Source organism: Anas platyrhynchos, chromosome 8, assembly GCF_047663525.1.
Source record: "Anas platyrhynchos isolate ZD024472 breed Pekin duck chromosome 8, IASCAAS_PekinDuck_T2T, whole genome shotgun sequence".
In the NCBI taxonomy this organism is placed as follows: Eukaryota; Metazoa; Chordata; class Aves; order Anseriformes; family Anatidae; genus Anas; species Anas platyrhynchos.
Genome location: NC_092594.1, coordinates 15,245,650 through 15,266,905, shown reverse-complemented (window position 1 = coordinate 15,266,905; position 21,256 = coordinate 15,245,650). Strand labels below are relative to the sequence as shown.

The 21,256-nt window shown below is 35.0% G+C and overlaps 1 long non-coding RNA gene across 1 annotated transcript in view; it reads left to right on the top strand.

Moving 5' to 3' along the window:
- Positions 1-8,408: 8,408 nt before the first annotated feature.
- The window catches only part of LOC110353704 (uncharacterized), a 526,570-nt gene continuing 513,722 nt past the window's right edge, over positions 8,409-21,256 (top strand). The window contains exon 1 of the long non-coding RNA XR_011810868.1: positions 8,409-8,543. This is a non-coding gene — a long non-coding RNA (uncharacterized lncRNA). The remainder of the gene's footprint in view (positions 8,544-21,256) is intronic.

Here is a 21,256-nt window from a genome sequence, read left to right as displayed (position 1 = left end):
TGAGTGGCACTACTCCCCACCCCTGTTCCCTTTAAAAAAAAAAAAAAAAAAAAAAAAAAAAAAAAAAAAGGCTTAGTGGTTTGTTTTGTTTTTTAATTGGATGTCCTTGAGATGCGTTACAGTCAAAATATTATGGTTTTATCCACAAATAAAAGCTTATGCTATTGAACCCACTAACTAGATTTCTACTGATGCTTGAAATGTTTTGACTAGGAAATGGTAGGAGAAGGAGAAAGTGTATGAGCAGAACATAGAATGACTGAGACAAAAATTTATTGATCTATTCAGCAGGGTATTTCACAAAGAAAGAAGTGCAATTGTACAAAGGGTTGGTGAGAATGTCATGGGATACTGTGCCTGTCTCTGGTTGCTGAAGATCAAGCAATATGAATTCAAAGAAGATTGAGTGTAAAGTGCTGTTCCTTTGAGGTTAAGAGGGGAAAATACAGCAGAGAGGTTGGGAGGAATGGGAAATGACTAAGGGACAGAGGCTTAAGGTGTTGTTACATCAACCAAATGTGAATTGTGTTGTGTCTGTGCTTAATGAGAATTAAAAGTAGGAATCTCTAGGAAAAAACACATTGTTACGTAAGATCCATGAACTGTCAATATGACTTGAATATTATAACTGTAGAAGTGGATTATGTAGATGTAAAAACTTCGGTCAGAAGTTAATGAATCTCTGAAGGTTAATGAATCTCTGAAGTGGGTTTAGTTTTTCCAGAAATTTTTATATTATTATATATTTTCATGTTTTGAATAAGTAGCCTGTAACCTATTCATTTAATCATAAACCATCTAATTTGCTCACTTGTTATTCGTTATTTTACAGTATATGATAGGTTTACAGTATATGATTTACTATGCTGTAGATTTTGCTTGCTTGAAAACTTAGAGATACTGGCTTGAGTAACATTTGAATATAGTCAATATTCAGAATTCATACATTTCTAGTGTGAGATCAAAACCACCACATATAGGTGAAAATGTGAGGGAAGTAATTAGAAAGTTATGATTAATGCAGTAAGAGATTTAAATGCAAAGCATAACTGGATGTGAACAGAACAGAATTGTAAACAAGGTCAGGCTATGAAATAGTGCAAAAATCATTAATTCCCAGAGGAAAAACAAAAACAAAAAGGCTACTCATACCTATTATTTCAAGGCAATTATTTCTGTCCGAAATTGAATCAGATTAATAGAGTTGTGTTTCTTAAGAGGACGTTCTGAATCAGAGTATGCTAAATGTGCCTATACATAATTACTTAATTATATTGAAATATAAAGTCGTCCATATACCTATGCAGGTACATAAAGATACCAATCCTCTTTCTTACTCTTAAATGTCAAGACATCTTCTCTCATAGTTTCTGATTATACTTATTTTGTTCTTTGTTTTTGTCCTTAATAGGTTCTTTTCCATTCTCAGTGGGTTCTTTTTTAGCATTTCAGAAACCATTCACTTCTGCCAGAGAGAGCCTAAACAGCAGAGCTGATTTCCCCAAGGAATTTGGGAAGGACAAAAACAGTTTGTGTGGATAGGGTGTTCTCTGATTTTGTAATGATCTTCGTATATAACACGTGTGTTAGTTTTAAAATAGTATCTAGACAGCCCCAGGTCTATGTGTGGCAATAGGTACATACAGACTCCTACAGACCAGAAGGAGTAAGAATGATAAAGTAAAATAACTACGCTAGTTAGACACTAAGACAAGAAGAACAGAATTTGGATAATATTCTCCCCTGCACAAAGCTGTTTTAAAAGTATCCAAATGTATCGTTACCCTGTAGAGGGTAATGATAATTTATATATATTTATATAAATATATAACTTATATATATTTATATGTGCGTGTGTGTTGCTTCTTAAAGATTTGTAATAGGATTTTTTTTTCTATTAATATATTTACATTTATTTTCATCTGACCATATTCTTTTATTGGACTTCCTAATGATAGTTCCAAACAAGTTTGCTTCTTCTGATAAAGGAGAGAAATTATATTTTTTTTCAATTTCATGTAGTTTACCTTCAATAAAATCTACAAATTATTTTTCTCCTTGATAAAGGAACCAGCTAAAACTATAGTTGTATTTTGACTTTTTAAATGCAGTTCTGATCAATTGTAGAGAATTTACTTAGGCTATTTATATAAGTTCTTCACTGTTTTTATTTTTTTATTATTATTATTAATATGAAGTAAGGCTGTGTTTGCTTTTTACAAAGTACTTCCAGCTGATCTAACATTCTAACACGCTGGAGCCTGTGTTGCATTAGATATTAGTTTGAACCATCTGAGAGGCTCAAGATCCGCCTCTTAGAAGGTATTGTGAAAGAATATATAAATTACTGCATCTACATACTTAATATCTTTATATTCTCCTAATATATTATTAATATATTATTAGGAGATAATTATATTATCTCCTATAATTCTCCTTATCATAATGGAATTGAAATCAGTGGTGACTGCCTCTCATCAGAAGCCAGAAAATTATGAGACTCCGTGTTAGGCAACCTGAATTCAAAATAAAGAGTAAGAAACCAATTCAAGAGCATTCCGTTTTGGGGGAAAGCAAAGAATTGTTTGCCAGTTAGCTAGGGCAGAAGCTTGTTACAGTTGGTTACTCAGGCGCATGCACAGTAGCAGTCAAGGTATCTCCATGACAATATTGACCATGTCTGCTCATCTTGATTTCTGCTTGATTTACATGCTTTGCATTGAGAATGCCCTGTCAAGCCGACACTGACTGAAATGTTTAAATGGATGACTTGGTGTGTATATAAGAAGCTCATTTGTGTCAAAGATATTGATCTAATTTTTTTTTTGGATCAGGGAACTGTTTATTCATATCATCTGACACATCTACCAAAGTTAATAAATGCAGGAACTTCAGTGCTGCGGTAGCACTCAGAAGATGGTTATGGTTTCTCAGCAGCAGGCTGTATCAAATAAAATCACAAGACACATTCTTTCAAATTAACCTTATAATATCAGCATAGACTTGGCATACATATTCCCTTCCATTCAAAGGGAAAAGAATAATGTAAGGCTTTATTCATTCTACAGAAATGAAGTAACGGGAAATGGATGCTTATGGTTACTATGGCAGTTGCAGCTTCTCTGCTCCCATAGTTTTAAAACCAAACTCCAAGCAAAGTAGGAGCTGGAGAAAAAAATTCAGAAGCAATAAATAGTGTCCTTTATTTTGAAAGTACGGGACCTCCTTTTATAGTATGGCTGTTCATGGGTTACTAGCTGAAAACACAGCGTAATTGAAATCACAGGTTGATGCTGTGATCCCATACATTGTGGTCAATATTGGCAGCTCAGTGTGCTCAGTTGCTTCTCAGGTGAAACTAATATTGTCCTGGGTCCAGGACCAGCAGACCAGCAGACTTGCTGATGAATTAGTGTTGTTATCAAATCCCTTTTTCAATGGAGTTTGTCATCAACAGATGTTGTGGCTTTTGGAATATTTATAGGGAAACAAGTGAGAAAAAAATTACTGCTTGAGCCTAGATCAATGTATTTTAATTCATACAAATTAAAATTGAATTAAAACATGAATTTAAAAAGTTGTGCTGCTTGAGCCAAGATCAATTAATTTTAATTCATATGAATTGAGAATGAATTAAAATGGTTTGCCTAGAGGCAATAATGATCATATTTTAAGTGATGGCTCTGAAAAGTATCGATGTTCCAAATAGAAGTATGGCTGAAGAACTTTGTTAGCAATACAGACATGAAAATATGCATGTGTGCGCTGACAGATTATGATGGAGCATTGTTCATGGGAGTTAATGGAGTCAAATGTTTGTTGTTGTGCCAGAAACCTTAAACCCAAAGAAGTGCTTGTGTGTTATGGTACATGGTACATTTCTTACCATTCCTTTCACTCGTTCTTGAGCTTCCGTGAGTGTTATTCCTTGACGATACATTAAATTGCAGGAGGAAAATGGCTTTTAAATGAATGAGATTTAGAAATAGGATTTGGAAAAAAATATGGGATCATTTGTTCTCAGCAGTCTGTCATCAGTCTGCGTATCTTTTAGACAGGGTGCAAGTGCAAGGAGTAAACTTTTTTCTAATCTTTATTCTGTTCTTATTTGAACCTTCATAAAAGAGACTGAGGGATAGAAGGAAATTTGCCCAGTGATAACATGAAACAAATCAATGCTTTCAAAGTAAATGCAAGGTGCCTGTTTGCTGCAGGGTGTCAAGTAGCAAACCCTGCTTGGTTTGTATATGAAAAATAAAAGTATGCTTTAGGAGAAAACAGTTTAGCAGATGTCCAGAAGCTTGTAAAGCTTTTTGACATGATCTGACCCAAAAGAAAACGAAGTACTTCAGTGTTCAAGTTATTATATAGCTAAGAAAGTACTTAGATTTTATGTGTATGCCCAAATTGTGCTTTTATCATTCGAGACCTTGCTGCTCTAAACAATATTATTCTCTGAAGCAGTGTTTTCAGGAAGAGGAAGGGGAAGGTTTAACATGCTTGTCCCCTGTGCTGCCCTGTGTTTTCTTCCAGGAGAAGACAAATGAGCAGAAGCTTCCTTAGCTGCGAGACAGGAAGAAGTAGAGTGAATAGTTTCGTTGGGCTGCTGTGAATATATCCCTCTCTTCTATTTGCATGTCTTGCTGTTTTTATAAAGAAATAACAAGAGCAAAACCAAAAAATCCCCAACTAAACAACAACAAAAACAAACTACCTACCATGTAACTATGCTAAAATCTAAGATAAAGGGAATTTAAGCCTTTTAAAATGTCTGAATAGCTGTGTAAGCATGGGATGGAAGTCTTCTGCAGAGATAGCTGGTAGTGGGCTGATGCTTGTTGCTGCTGCTCACTGTGTGATGGGAACTGTGACTCTGATGACTGCACTTTCCTACAATACAAACACACACTGCCCCATCTCCTCCATCTAGGCTGTTAGTCAGCTAGTTTAACATTGGTTATTAGAATTTTCACATTTATTGGACTCTGTAACCATATTAAATATATACAAATATTATTTTCAGAATCAAGGCAAGTGTTCCGGCCTGAGTATATTTCGCACTTCAGTTCTTGTCGTTCAGTCTTTCTCATTTGACTTTATAATGAAACTAAAAGTGTTTAAATGACCTCTTCCTACAGTGCAGCTGACATAGAAAACTTAGACTCTGTTAAAGTGATCAGAAAAGTAACTGCAACTCTGCACTGATATGCCTGAATGACTTATCTCTGGTTTCTTAATCTCTCAATCTCTCAGTTTTCTCTAATTTCTCTTCTACCAACTGACAAAGTAGTAGAGAAATATAAGTGTGTTCTCAGGCTAAGCAGATTTATTTGCCACCCACAAATCCCCAACTGCTGGAATTTGATCTGTTTTCTGTGATATAAGTACAGCAGTGGTGTTTTTATACGCTGCAGTAGAGACCCAGGGAGGAAATCACAAGGCTACAGACAACTTTCCTGTATTTGAAAGTGCTAACTTTTAAGGAAGTTCCGAGGCTTGGAATTTTCTTATTTTTATTTTTTTAATCAAAATAAACAATAAATGATAGATAGGATTTACACAAAATATACAAAAAATGCATAGTGAGGAGCTACAGATACATCTGGCTTGAAAGTAACTGTAAATTTTATGTGCTTTTTAACTCTTCAGAGAAAAGCATGTAGTTTTCTGTTGGTAGAAATAGGGAACATTGCAATTAGCCAAAGTTTTAGTGTTATGAAAGTAAATCATGTGTCTGTGGTTTAAAAGACAATTTCTCTTTTCATGCATTGCTGTTTATTTCTGTTGAGTAAACAATTAGCTGACTCTCTCCGTGCTCACATTTTGATTATTCTAGTTATATGCTGGCATATTCACATAATATTCACCTGATAGCTTAGACATCAAAGTGCTTCTGGTTAATAAGACCTTGAGAAAATGCATGTTTCTGAATGCAGCACAGTTTCCTCGCATGTGTCTGTCAACACCCATTTGTACCTCTAAGCAGACAGTGTTTTCCAAGGGAGGGTGAAGGCTTTAAAAAACAAACAAGTTGAAGTCCAAATCTACATTTTGATTGATTTATAATACTTGATATTTGGGGATGACTGTTTATTATTGTTTCCTGGTGTTCATGATGTATCATGAATGCTTTTAATGTGAATGCAGTGCGTTTGGCAAGGATTTCTTCTTCAGTATATGCAGTGATCTATATTGTTTCTTTGATTGATTAAAATATAAGTAAAAAAGGGGTGGGGAATACACATGGGCTTCTTTGAAGGCTTTTTCCATTTCATAAAATGTTGTTCACAGTCTACACTGCTATTCTCTTATATTTAGCTGATAACACGAATGATCTGAAAGCAGCTTTTAGTTCTGTGTTCTGCATTTGTTCCTTGTGTGAAGCGCCAAAGGAGAAGATAAGGGCAGGAGGTGAAAAGCCAGAGATTGTACTGGGATGGCTCAGATATGGAATGGCAATTGCCTGGAGAGTAAAGTAAACATTAAATAAATGAAAAGGATAATCTTAGCTGTCACTGGGAAGGAGGAGCTTTTCAGGGGAGTATTAAATGACTTGGAGTGAATCTGTTTGTGGTGATAGTTCTCTCATCTAATCCAAATATCTCTGTTCTCCAAAACAATACGTTTTTATAGTCAATGTTTTACCTTTTTATGCCAATGCAAATTTTAAAATACCTTTAAGACTAAAATTCTTTAATTGCCAAGTGACAGAAGGACAACTTCTAGTATTTTGCAATATTGGTGTTAACTTTCAAAGTCTTTGTTTCTATAACAAAAAGAGAGATTCCCATAGATGACTTTATTTAACCTCAGTGTTTTTAAAAACATGCAATGCAAAGTACTTGGATAATAAAATTTGCACATATTTAACACTCCTTCCCCCCTTTTCCTCTACTTTTTCCCTTCATTTTTTCATTAATTTTGGCACATTAGAAGCATAAATAATATTCCAAGTACATTTCTATTAGCGACTTACTTTTTTCATTCATATAAAATTTCATTTTGTCTTTAGCTTCAATAATATATTCAATTTATATTCAATAATATATATATATGTCGCTGGTTTCTATTGGCACAGTTCTTTGAGAGATGTTTGTAGTAATGTGAAACTTATTTTCTGCAGTCACTCAAAGTAAATGATGATAATGGAAATAAGATTCCTCAAATGAGCAAGAGTTACAGAATTGAGGGTTTCTAATCCTGAATCAAGATGAAGCATTTGTATTTCTCATGTTTTTATACATACGAATAAGACTTAGATTAACAAACATCAAAGTAGAGAAAAGTGTTAGACTATTTCTGCCTCTTCTGCATGTGGAAATTTTGTGGTTTAACCATTCAGCATCATTTAAACATTTCCCCTTTCATCAACTTCATCAAAAATTAAGTTTGGATTTGAATGTTATAGGAGGGGAACTTGTGGGTGTCTTACTGAGAGTATGTAGGCACACAACTGTAAATGCAGCATTCTTCAATCCTTGGTAAACTGATGCTCACCCAATATCCAGAAAACTAGTCCTAGATCTTTGTATGGTAGAGATTTTTAAAAAGCCTCATTTTATGAGTTGAAATAGGGAAACTTTTGTTTTCAGGCAGTTCTGAAAAATGTTACATACATTCTTCATCACAATTTAATTTCATATTGCTGTCAAGTCTGTTCTTAAGTGTCATAATTTAATGCACAGAAAATAATTATATTTGTGACAGACACTCTGCTTGTTTTTCTTTTAGTTTTTCATTTTGACTGCTTGAGTGATGGATCTTATTTTTTTAAATGTAAAAACTTAATGAATGTATATATGTTTTAAAAAGTGACATCAGAAATATATATTTTTCTAACAGCACTACACACAAAACAGATGATATAGATGTACTTGGAATATTCTTTATGCTTTTAATGTGCCAAGTAATATAAAATCTTTCTGGAAGATCCGATTGCTTATCTCTGTGGAGGCTGGAGAACTACTTGATCTAGTTATCTGCTGATCTATTATTTAATACTGATCTTGCTGCTTGTAATAAGAAACTGAGCCCCAAAAAAGTGATTTTGAATAGAAGTAGAAGGAGAACATGGGAAATGTGGTTCTCTGTTCTCTTATTTTGTTTCACTGCTTATCTACAACCTGGAAATAACTGTAATGTGCATCAGTTAGAAAGATGAAATTTTAATCCAATGCAACCACTCATTTAGGCAATCCCCCTTTACCTGTGCTTAAGAGGGTATAAACTGTTCATGCTGACTTATCCATTACTAAAAACAATAAAACAAATGATCAGTGCACACACACAAACACAAAAACCATAAGGAACAAGCAGATTTTTTTTTCTCCCTGTATTTATTAACTGTGTTTATTTCTTATAGGTATGAAGAAATGCAGCTTTGGTAGATGCCTTCTACAAAAAACAAAACAAAACAAAAAAAAAAAAAAGAAAAAAAACCAACAAACTATTCATACAAAATATGCACTGAAAACAAAGTGAACCAGTTGTGAATATTAATGACAATGATGGCCTCCCAGGGTACCCCTGACCAAGGCCTACATGTGAGTCACGTTGATTTTTTTTTTCTAAAACTTCAAGTGCTCCATTTAAAACCTACACCTGATAAGAGATGGAAAAAGAAAAAGTGAGATCTCTGTGAAGTCACAGATTTTTTTTTCAGAAGCTTAGCTGTCATGATGGGGTGTAGGAGGATTGCAAAATTTGGCCAGGTTTCCTGAAAGTCCATTTGCTGGGAAGTCCAGGTTTCCATGATCCATAGGCTCAGGATAGCCATCACCCACACTGGATTTGAGGTTTGCACTGTGAAGTTGATGTAATAATTGACACTGGGAAAGCTTATATAAATAGTCTTTAGACAGGAGCTTTGAGATTTTGGGTACTTGCAGCCTTTGATCTGAAAAGAAATAGCAGTTAGAAGAAATGGAAGTTAAACTGGCACCTTCAGCATGGATATTTCTTTTGTTAATATCTTTTACTCCAGGTAGAATGTAATTTTTAATTTCTTCCTTCCTTTTCCTCTCTCTCTTTTTTTTTTTTTTAATTTATTTTCAAGAGTTCTACTCAAAATCCTACTGCAAAATGAGGATAGCACAGTTTCAGCACTGATGACTCTAATGGTGTAATAAGGGGAAATAAATTGGTGAAACTGCAAAAGTTAGAGTGTTAAAGTGAAGAAAAATAGCTTGGGGGTGGGGGAGGAAGAAAATCATTCTTTTCTGAAGAGTTATCTCTGACTCATTGTAGATAACCCCTTTCCTTTGACAGTCTGTAAAGGATCTTCATGCCCCATAGGAAGTATTGTATCTTAAAAGCTTTTCTGAGCTCGTTCGAAGAATGCTGATTTGCTGTCAGTATAGAAGTGCATATGTTGTTTCTTTACAGTGAAATAGGTAAAAGGGAAGCCTTTATCAAGGGCTTCCAGAAGAAGCATGCAGGACCAAGAAAGCTCATTCCCAGTAATACATACACATAGGAAGATTGCGTGTTTCTTAGTGATGTCACTGAAGGAAGCAGTGATGGCTCCTTTTTAATTTTCTGGCACTCATATGGAAAAAGCTCATTAAAAATGCCAAAGCTACAGACAGTGTAAAAAGCTTCAGATTTTAGCACCAGGCAATTAATCTATCAGCTGTTAATTTATATGCATGGCACACTTACAAGCTGCACCTTTCAGTTGCTTAGGCTGTCAACATGTATTCTATGATGAAAAAATGAGGAATCCTATAAAAGGTCTTTTATTGAGTTTATAGGTCCTGGCAATAAATAACTTTATTGGACTGATATAGGCAATTATGATCAGCATAGGTTATTTTAGTAGTCTTCATTCCTTGGCAAAGGCTCTGATTATACAATTCTTTCTGTCCATTGTATCATTGGAATATTGAACTACAAATTGGCTTGCGTTCAAAACCCATCTTATTCATGACACCGTTACTCTGGGTTTGTACCTTCTGATCTCTTCTACATGTAGATAGATCTCTGGCAGTCCCACGTATTTGAAGTATAAATCTCATAAATCTTTTAGGTGCTCACTGTGGTGAGAGACCGTTATGGAAGCTGACAGAGCTATCTGACTTTCATGGCTGTGAAATGCTTGGCTTCTCTTTAACAATCTGTTTCCTAGTTTCTTTAGCATTTTGTAGAGGTCCATATCTGTTTTATTGAAATTTGAGAATAAGTAGTTGCTGAAGTTGCTTAGGGAGTCTGAGGCAATTGTGATATGTACAGCTGTGATCTGAAATTATAAATTTGTTATCTTACCATTACCTAAATAGTTTACTTACTCCAAAAATTTGTCTCACAGTTGGCTCCCTACTTCAGAAATACGATACTATTCAATATAATCAAGATAAAGGACTCTAACTCTCCAGCTGACTTCCTAGTACAAATTCTGTTGGACTGAGTTCTGAGCTCAGTAATACTTAAACCAAATCCAGTACTTGAGCAGCAAGCTGTCTACTGTTTGTTTATACTGTTTGCACACTCAGCTTGAACATAATGTGACTGCAGTCCTCCTATTTGCATCTCTATTTCTTTCTGAAATGTGTTGACTAGGTTGTGTCATGTTCCATGGTGAGAAATCTCTGAGACACTACAAATGTAAATAGACAACTCTTTTTGTATAATTTTTGAGTCTACTGTGTATTAGTGATCCTACATTTCAGTTCATGAGATCTCAGCATCTAGATTTCATAAGCAAGTTAATTTAACCGTTTGATTATGGAAATTATGTAGATGAAAAAAGTGTTAATGTTTGTATAGATGAACAATACAGTATCCTGGGGTATCCTGTGAATCCCATTCGTTTTATCCTTAAAAGAATTATAAACTGAATTTCAGTAAACACAACATTTTTAATAGGTATTTCATTAGTTTAGGAAAGCTGGTAAATTAAACTATCCTTTTTTATCCTTTGGGGGAAGTTGTGAATATTTCACAAGCATAAAGACCAACAGAGTGCTGATGCTTGTGCCAAAACATTTGTCTGAGCCAATCACTGCTCAAGTTCATAATGAGAGCTTTCCAAACTGCCCAACGTGTACCTTTTCATATCCATTTCATGTTTTTCTGGCTTGACTTCATTCTTGTAGCAATATTGGAAAAGCAAATCTGGTGCTTAAGAAGATAGTTAAATATATGCTCATGTATAGACTCTTTGAAAACAGAACCCCCCAGGTACAAGGCCCTACGGTTAACTAAGAAGGTGCTGTTGAAGCACCTATATTTGTCCTTGTTACCTCTAAAGGAAAAAAAAAAAAAAAGTGTATCTGCTGGCACTATAGTTACATATCTTCCAGTGCTCTTCAATTCCAACCCCTGTTCATACCCCCACCCCCCGACCCCTTTTTTAAAGGAGCAACCTAACAAAAGTTATTTTCTCAGAAGTTTTGTTTTGTTTTGTTTTTCTTTTAGTATTAGATTCTCCTGTACACACATGTAAAGTATAAGGCATAGGCACAATCTGAGCCATGAAATCCTGGCCTCTCTGAAGTCAGTGGGAGTTTTGCCATTGCACAACGGGATCAGGTTCAACCAAAGCATTTAAATGGATTTAAGTAATGCCTAGACCCTTTGCAGTTTCTCTGTACAAAGCTAAAATCCTCCCAGAGGACAGATTAGTGAACTAATATGAATCCTGATATATAGTGATTTCCAGCAGGTGATATTGGCACCCTGAAGAACAGAATTTTAAATAGTTATTTTAATTAATTTCTTAGAGAACTGCTTTACATATAAAGAAAAAACAGAAAATTCCTCTTAAAAGAGAGTGGCCAATTAGAAATGTATGTATATATAAATTGGAAGAAACATTTTCTAATAACAGTAATACTTACCAACCTTGCCATAACTATCATGCTCTCTGCATGAGCGCTAACTTCAAATTTATTGCAGTGCTGCTATGTAACTATTATACTTTCTCTCAGCTGAACTTTGAAATTACTTTAATGTGATTTCTTTTTCTTTTTCTTTTTTTTTTTTTTTTTTAATATATATATATATATATATATATATATATGTTTATTTTTTTTCCCCAATGGGAGTTTGAGAAGACACCATTAAGTGAACTTTTCAAAAAATATTATCCTGCAATGAGTCTTAACGGTGCCATGAACGATAGTGAGGATTTTAATCTCTCATCCATTTTGGAGACAAATGTTAAAAGAACATTTTCAGGTACACCGAGGAAGTGCAATATATGCATGTAATAATCATTATTATTAAGCTAGTTAACATACCGTGTAAGTTGATGAGTTATTGTTGTGGACAGCGGACATCTTAGAATGATTTGGCTCCAAACTTGGGCTTGAGCTACTCAATATGAAGCTCAAGTTAAACTCTTATCATTACCCATTTATGGAAGAACTACTTAGCATAAAGTATGACCTTGCTGTATTTTCTTTGTATCCATTGTTACTTCTAAATAAGTACTAACAATTCTTTAATATTAGAATTGAACTAGAATATCAGTTTGTGGCTTATTACTGACTGCCGTAATTCTTTGAGAATATAAATGCTGGTTCTAGATCATCGTACTACTGAGGCTGGATCTTTGCTGAAGGAATGACATTATTTGAAAGAGAAGTTAATTCTCTTATTATTGAGGAGGCTGCTGCAAATCTTGGACTTCCCAAAACGTGCTTCTGTGGGCAAAGAAAGTCATGTCATTTCACTCTTACTAACCTGAGTAAACTCTGGCTAAATTATGAAATTTAATGTTTACCAATCTGTGTCATTTTTCCTGATTTGTGCCATCATTCACAAGGTGATTGAATGAGGGCTCCCCTTAATTGCTTTTTACTTCTAAGTTTATGATGAAAATTTTGTTTTCTGACTACTTATGCTTACAGTATGACAGAAATTCAATTGATATTGTACTCATCTTTAAATGGGGAGTTCTTGCTGTAAATCGTGTCTGAAACCAAGACATCTGAAACTTTCCTTCACCAAACTGAATCCTCCAGGCTTCCTGCCATGTAATCCCCTTTGGTCTGACACAGCTTGCAATATTGGTCACAAAAGCTGGAAGTACTGCTGTTACTCTGGGAGAAAGTGCTACATCCTATATTAGGGACAACCCTAAATAAGAAATCTGTGCATCATTCAAAGAAAATATGGGGGGAAGGGGGGAGGAGGAGGCTTCATGAAGTGCAACATGAAAAAATAGGACGCTTACCTAGCTGGTAATAGAGGTGTAAGTTATCTGTAAATATTGCTTAAAATCAGCATTAGTAGAACTCTCAAAAAAGCATTTCAGTGATTCTTCCAAACTTCTGTAATTTTTGCTATAAGAATGTCACATGCAAAATTTCTAGGACTTTCTTTTCAAATGGAGTACTATACAACCTGCTTTCTTTGCACAGATCCATCTGTGAAGCTTACTTGAAGGTATCTGTAAACCCAAACTGCTTTCTTGTTTCCATTTTGATATACTAGTACAAGCAGGAAGTTGATCTGGAAAGATGAAACATGCACCACCTCAGCAGATAATTATATGGCTTCCTTCTGACTGATGTGAACTTGCTCCCACTACAAGACTCATTCACTCCTCTACTTCCTCTACAGCTTCTTAAGAGCAGAATATTGTTGATGTGAGGTCCTGTTTACCTTTTTACCTTTTTAGAGCAATATCCTTCTCATCTTTTAGGATTCAGCTATTTTAAGCTTTTTATTTTTGGATCACCATTCTAGATCAGTTACCATGAGCTTCTAAGACCATAGGGTTCTAGCTGCTTTTTCTACGGCACAATAGACATTGGAGCAGGTGAAAATGGGAGGAAGAAAAATTAACAGCTTATTATACATTGCTCTTTTAATCAATTACTTAAAAAACAAACTACCGATGTGAATAATTTATATTTATACATGAGATTAGACTTCAAAAGTCAATAGAATAAAGTTTTCCTCTTTCTGTATTAACAAGTGATTATTCTTTTTCCAGCATTTGCAAAGAAGCAAAGTTTTAGTAAAAATCCACTTAACTGAAAAGAATGAGAAATAAAGCAGATCTGAATCTTAACATTGCAGTTCAAAACCATATCCTCTTTCATGTAGTAGTGGAACAGTTTTTAGCTTCTGAAGAATTTATGAAGAAATTTCTATGTCCCGTTCAATCCCAACTCAGTACAACTGAAAAATGTATAAAGAAATCAAGAATACATTTGAGGAAGAGTTTCTGTATGCACCATAGTTGGGAGTGGGGGGGTTGGATTACACAAAAACTACATTTATGTAGCTAGATGCTGTAACATCCATTAACTTTAAACCTTGATGGAGATGGATATTTAGAGGAATTTAGTATAGTTAAAAAAATAAAAACAAATATTCAGTTGATTAATAACAAAGCTCGCAAAACAGAGATTTAATCTGGCAGACATGAGTACTTATTTTCTGAACATGTCAAAACTTTCTGTAATAATCTTCTTGATTTCTAAAATAATTCACTGAGTATTTCCTGTTATTGATTTCTATTTTTGATTTGAAGGATGACTGAAAATAATTTGAAGAGTTTTTGATTAACTTCTGCCTATCTGTACTATGCATTATGTATAAATAGACTGTCTTGCTCTTCAGTAGCTCCTCTTCAGATATGAAAAATGCCACTGAAATAAAATTGAATTAAATTTCATTATTAAGTAGTGTTTAATGTAATCATCAAAAAATCCATGTGGTATGGTTGACCTGTGGTAATCATGTGGGTTTTTTTTTTGTTTGTTTTGTTTTGTTTTTGCCTTTAACTCATATTTCTTATAACTATTTTAAAATAGTCTATAATAAAGATTTGTGAATCAACAATACAATAGGAACATGTTATTTTGAAAGGCTTGGTACAGATTCCTAAAACCAGGATTTTCATTTGTAGTAATTTGGCATAGCTCTAATAACAGTAACAAATTTTCTGCTCCTGCTAAAGATTTAACCCATATTCTTGAGGCTATGATATCTTTCAGATGCAAGTGTGCTTTTCCTACTGGAATCAATAAGATATTACAGCACACTTGAAAGCAGAATTTGTTGTGAAAATATTCAGGTTAGGACTAGGATTTTTGGTGTTATTTAATCTGCTTTACTAAAAATGAAAAAAATACCATGCTCCAGGCACAGCATGGGAGTGAGCTGGTAGGATCTTGCTGGCAGCAAGAGGTGCAGCAGCCAAAGGGAAAAACAAGTCCAGAGTACTTCTAAAACTAGTCCCAGAGTAATTGCTGTGACTCTGACTTCTGTGAGTGTTATCCTGTTGTGAGTTTCAGAATGGTCACTGCAGGAATTACAGAAAGGTTTTTTCCTATTATTTACAGAGAAGATTGTGCAGGTCACTTATACAAGCTATTCATTTATCATAAGATCTGAGACAAAGTGTAGCCAGTTCCATGGCAAGGGAAGCCAAAAATGAAGTGGGCATCTCACTACAATTGTGCATTTCTGAGGTTTATGTAGGCTTTTCTGTGGACCAAAACCAGTATGGTCCAAAGTGCCTGAACCAGTTCTGGTTCTTCCAGGTGAGTGTTCAATACAGGGTGCCAGGACATTCCAGCTTATTCAGGGGTGCGAAGTATCTACATACATGTTGGTCATCCTATTCTTTTCAGTAGTTGCAGACTGAATTCTGTGTTGTCTTCATTTTGTATGCAATTTTATACAGCTATACCAAGCGGGTATCATAAAATACTTCCCCTAAATCAAACAGTCTCAGGATGTATTCAGGTACACGGCAAACAGAGTGAAATCATAAATACAACTTCATTTTACAAAGTCCTGTTTCCTAAATGTGGGAAGAGGTTAGACCCTTCTTTTTGAATGCTGTCATGGGTTGCTGTCACCTGAAAGCATGGCTCAGAACAATGAGACCTTGACTTGCATCTATCTAGCTCTTACCTGAGCTGAGAAAATGAGGAAAGCATAGATATTTGCTGCAGAATAGGCTTACCCGAAAGCTCTGGCCTACATCTGTCTCAATGTGATATTTTGAATACATGTGGGAAAGAAGCACAGATAAACAACTTTGCATTCTTTGTAACACATTTGGGGCAGGAAGTCAAAATGTGGCAGTAACCCACAGAATGATACTCAGTCATCAGCAGGAAAATCAAAGAGATTGGTCTGTGACTGACAAGGCCTTGGGCCTGTGGCAGCCCTCTAAGCAAAGACACCCACACCTAGGCACCTGGCACTGCAGATGTCTGAGCCAGTGGTGGAGGCATGGTGCACAGGCTGGGCCACCAAGCAGGACCCAGACATGCAGGGCCCAGGTCCTGTTACCCTGGGTCAATGGTATGCTGGTTTGAACTGGATTGGAGGGGCAGGAGTCTGTCTTGGTGCACCAGTAATGTGTGTCAGAAATCTTAGACTAGAAATCACTATCTACTCCCATACCTTAACTAATAAACAATGACAGGGATAAATAATATTATCACTACAGTGCTAACTGTTACATTAATATTTGTGATTCAACTCTGTGGAGTTGATTGTTGTGAATGTTGAACTAAAAGCACTTTCAGTTTGAACATGGTGTTCATGTTTTTCTCTGAAAAAGTGCTTTGAGCAAGACACTGGGGCAGATATTGAGCAAGACATTGATGACCTTCAAAAGCAAATTGTTCTGTGCATTTTTTCTTCAACAGATTTTCAGTCAGACCTATTATGTACATGCATATCTTTTTGCAAACAGTAGACCTCATGGAAAGCATTTGTTTTGGGAAGACCTCTGAGAGAAAAAGATGTTAACTGAAATGACTATGAAATGGATTTAGAAATGGATCAATTTTTGCTGTGTTTTTTTTTGACATGCTTTTTAGTGGATCTGGCATGAGGATTGCGTTTGCTTCTAGTAACTGTAAAGGGCCCTAGCTAAGCTGTGTTGGAGTCACTTGGGAGACTCCTTTTGACTTCAAAGCCTCAAACTCCTGGAGAAAAAAACAAACAAACAAACAAACAAAAAAAAACCACCACAAACAACAGTATGCTACTTGGTCTTCAGTTTTATACTCATTAACCAAGAGTGAATCTCTCCCAAAGCAATTTATGAAAGATAATGAAACAATTTAATTTGTCATCAAGATGCTTCAATTTGTGTTCTCAATTGTGTTCATGCTCAATAAAATTGCATCATTATTTATCTCTAATTTTAATTCTTAAGCTAAATTGTTTACCAGAAGGAATTTTACTGTATCTCTCTTCAACAACATTCTATTAAGCACAGAGTAAACACTGAAAATAAATCAAAAGCAAATTGAGACACTTGCTGACTTACTGAACTTGTAGTGTCTTCATATACTTTGTTATGCAAGGCAAAGAGTCTCAGTTATTTGCAGCTAATTGTATGTCGTTGAAACACTTTAACCTCCTGTAAAACTCAGCGTGGGGAGATGCTGTACATGCAGCACTCACACCTGGTAGAACTGAGGCTTGACTCGTTCACAAAGGTTGTACATAAAATAAATGCTCTTGAAGGAACAGACCAGAGATGGCTCAGCTAAACAGGCTGAGAGAGGGTAAATTGGATTTTGTGATGACACTGGATCCTGAAAGGGGTATGGAAGGTCTCCCTGCCCCCTAGGGGCAGGTTCTCTTGTGTTCCTCTGCTCGTCCGCCAGGCAAGTGCCTGCTTTGTACAAGTCTAAATCCAGCCATATCTGTGTCTGCATCTTAGCACTACTTTATTTTCATTGCCTTATTGCAATTCTGTGCATGCTAAATTACTTGCACTGTACATTTGACGAGGTAGAACTGTAACAGGCAAGGAGAATGTAGGCTGCTTTCTCAATCTATTGATGCTGTGTGATTATGTATATCAGATACTAAACTTATGACAAAATGTGTGGAGCTGCCCTGCTGAGAAAAAACTTTTAGATATCCTACAGCAAATGTACAGCTTTTCTACGCTGATAAGTGGTATGCTACAAGGAAAAAGGGTTTGTGGTACCTTGTTGCAGCATGTAAATACTGGTTTAAATTAAATCACTGGCATAGATTTATTTGGGAAAATACAGAGCTGATTATAGAGGAACGTATCTAATAGTACGATCACACATTTAAAATGTTAGATAATTAAATATTAGTAGCTGCAGAGTTCAGAATGTAAAATCCTCTCTTTCTTACATATTAAAAACAAAACCTTTCTAGTTCAGTTAAAATAAAAGAATAAATGGGTCAATCTGAAAACTCTGAATGTGGGAGTCAGAGTAGGGTGCCTTACACATCTACAATAGAGTTATTATTTGTAAAAATGGGTTTCATACAATACAGCGGTAGAGGAATCACGGCTTTGGGATTATATATGTGAAATGCCTATTGCAAGTTAAAATGCAGAGTGCTGAAATACCAAGGACTGCAGAGCAAATAGTGACTGTGTTGCATTTTTGTACATGATGGCCTGAGGGATTTCCATTGCTCCAAAATGGGATGTGTTTAGAAAGAGGAGATGAGGGAGGTAAGGTCTAGAACTTGCTGGGTCTGATGGACTGTTTCTGTATTGCCTTTTATATAATTGACAGATTAGACAGTGAGAGCTATAATATGACATAATATTGATGACTCATTTCCATTGAGTAATCTTTCTAGAAAGATTGTGGCAGTGAATAAATGTAAATAAATGATAAATAATGTTTTCTAGTAGTAAGCATAGTTGTACTGAATAACTATCTTATTTTCATTAGTCACTTAATATACTGTCTTATATCTCAGTATTATCCCCAAGGAAAAATAAACAGATTTACTTATTTCAGATTACTGTTTAAACATACCAGTGATCCATGGCTACACAAACATGCATTAATGAAAATAAACACTTAGCTGTTACTCTCTTAAATGTTATGCAAAAATAAAAGTAGATTAAATAATAGAAAATAACAGTAATAAATATGGACAATGATCTGCAAGCCACAAATCTCATCTTGCATTAATTTAAAACTACCTATTCAGGCTGCTTGCACTGTCTTCCTCATCTTCTGTCTCACTATTCATCCACCACTAGACACTAAATATTTCAAGAAAAAAAAAGCAAACTACTATAAAATTGAAATTGTTTCAAGGCTAGAGAAAATGCAAATGTTGAAACCATAACTGTATTCTATGTGCACTATTGTTCATTTGAGTACTAGACCAAAAGACAGCAAACTCCAGAAAGTTTTTAAACCATCGTAGGTATAGCGTAATTTAAACCATGAGCTTAGCAAGAACTTGCTCTGGATAGGCAAATCTAGTTAAGATTTTGATGAGCTGTAGATATTCATCCTTTTGGAACTGAAAATCATTATAGTCAATGAAAGCAGTGCAGAGAGAAGATCCTAATGGATGTTTAATTTTAAGCAGAACTTGAACAAGATGAAAGGAATGGTTTCTTATAATGAGTATGAAGCAGGGAGTTGATTCTACTTTTATTCCTTTAGTTTGAGTATCAAGTACAGTATTTATGGGAAAATCTTGGTCATAATTCATTCTTCTGATCCGCTCTTAGAAACTGAGCAGAATTTGTGCACTGTTCAGTATTGCAAGTGGTTATTTTAGAGAGGTCGTTGCCCAAGAAATCAGAGCTGCAATGCTGTTGATTTCTGAACATAATATTAATTAGAGATAAATGAAATTTGCACAATTGAATCTTACAGGGAAGGAAACTTTAGTAAATGGACTAGAAGGATAAGTGATTTAATCCCAGCAGCAGGTTAGTCTAAGAACACTTTTTCATGAAACTGGCACTTTCCAAAAAACATGGTCACTTGTTTATCTATTTCGAAGTAGAAAACTTCATTTTTAAGTATTTGTTACAAAATTAAAAAGAATTCAAGGTCTGTATGAAAGAAAATACTGATAGAAGAGGCAAATCTCGCAGATGTGGAGATAACTGTTATACCATATCCAACTAAAAAATAAACTATTTAGGGTATGTTCCAGGAAACCTCAAGGGGCTAAGTTCTCCCCAGGGTAGAGGCATTAAGAATTCTGTGGGTGATAGAACTTCCTAACTATTTGCACAGACTTCTGTGCCTAGCCCCTGAAAACCCTTTTTTCCAACTAGAGCTCTCCACCAAATTTGTGGAAACCTTTTGCAAAGGATTATTCAGGAGGCTTCATGGGAGATTGTGAACAAAGGCTGAATAAACAACTATTCTAATGTATTTTTAAACTCTGTGGTTTCTGAGGTTCATCTGTAAACAGATCATTAAAATGTTGTTTGCTCTTTCCGTCAGTGAGAACTTCCTAATTTAAATCTGCAACCTTTATATTTTAATCATTAGCTCTTAAAGATACTCATGTCTCATATTTTGCCATGCATTTTCTACTTTGCATTTAGTTTCTTACAGCAGAAATTGACTATCACTGCTGTTTTGCACATACATTTATCAGTCTTCAATTTTTGAGGTTTTAACTTGAATTGTAAACAAAGGAAAAAAAATCAAGATTATTGTTCACCAAATTTTTCAGTTATGCTTAATTTTTTTTTTCTGAATATTACCTTAATACTTCTTCCCTGTATATTAAATGAAACAATTTATTTTACTCTTTGACACTTGGGGTCACAGTCCTGAAGATCAGTATAATACTAATGTAAGTGCAAGTATATAGGCAGTGGAAAATACGTAGTTACACGCACGTACAGACTGTGTGCACCTTAGCAGACAATATGCATAGCAATATATCTTCCACTCAATGTGGTCTTTGTTAAAAGAATGTGAAATTCCACAGAGAATAGTTACTGTTAAGCAATTACATCCATTAGCAAGAAGAACACTTGGTTGTATCTTAATTGTCATCCCTTTTCTTAAAGAGGCAAAATGATCATCTCATAACTACCTGACTTGCATTGTCATATCTTGTTACCTGACCAATTTAACAACATGCAGGGCAAAGATGCCACAAAGCCAAACCTCTCAATGTTAATTGGTTAGTAGATCAGGAAGAGTACATTTGGAGACTGAAAGAGTTTGTGTCTCAGAAGAGAAGCACCATCTTACAGAAATAGGATATTCCTTATTTAGGAAACAATTCTTTTATCTTTATTTTACAGAAAGAAACAATGACTTTTCACTGACTTTGTACAGGCACTAACATTACCTCCAGTGCATTAAACTCCCTAATAATCACCTCTAAGGAAATATCCATTTTAATATGGTACTGCAGCTTCTTATAATGATTAGATATTTTCTCATGGTAGTGATAGGCATAGCAAAAAGTGTAAATAGTCCAGCCAGAGAGAAAATGTGTACATGTCAGTACACTTACGTGCACAATTTTTTTTTTTTAATGATCATCATTATCT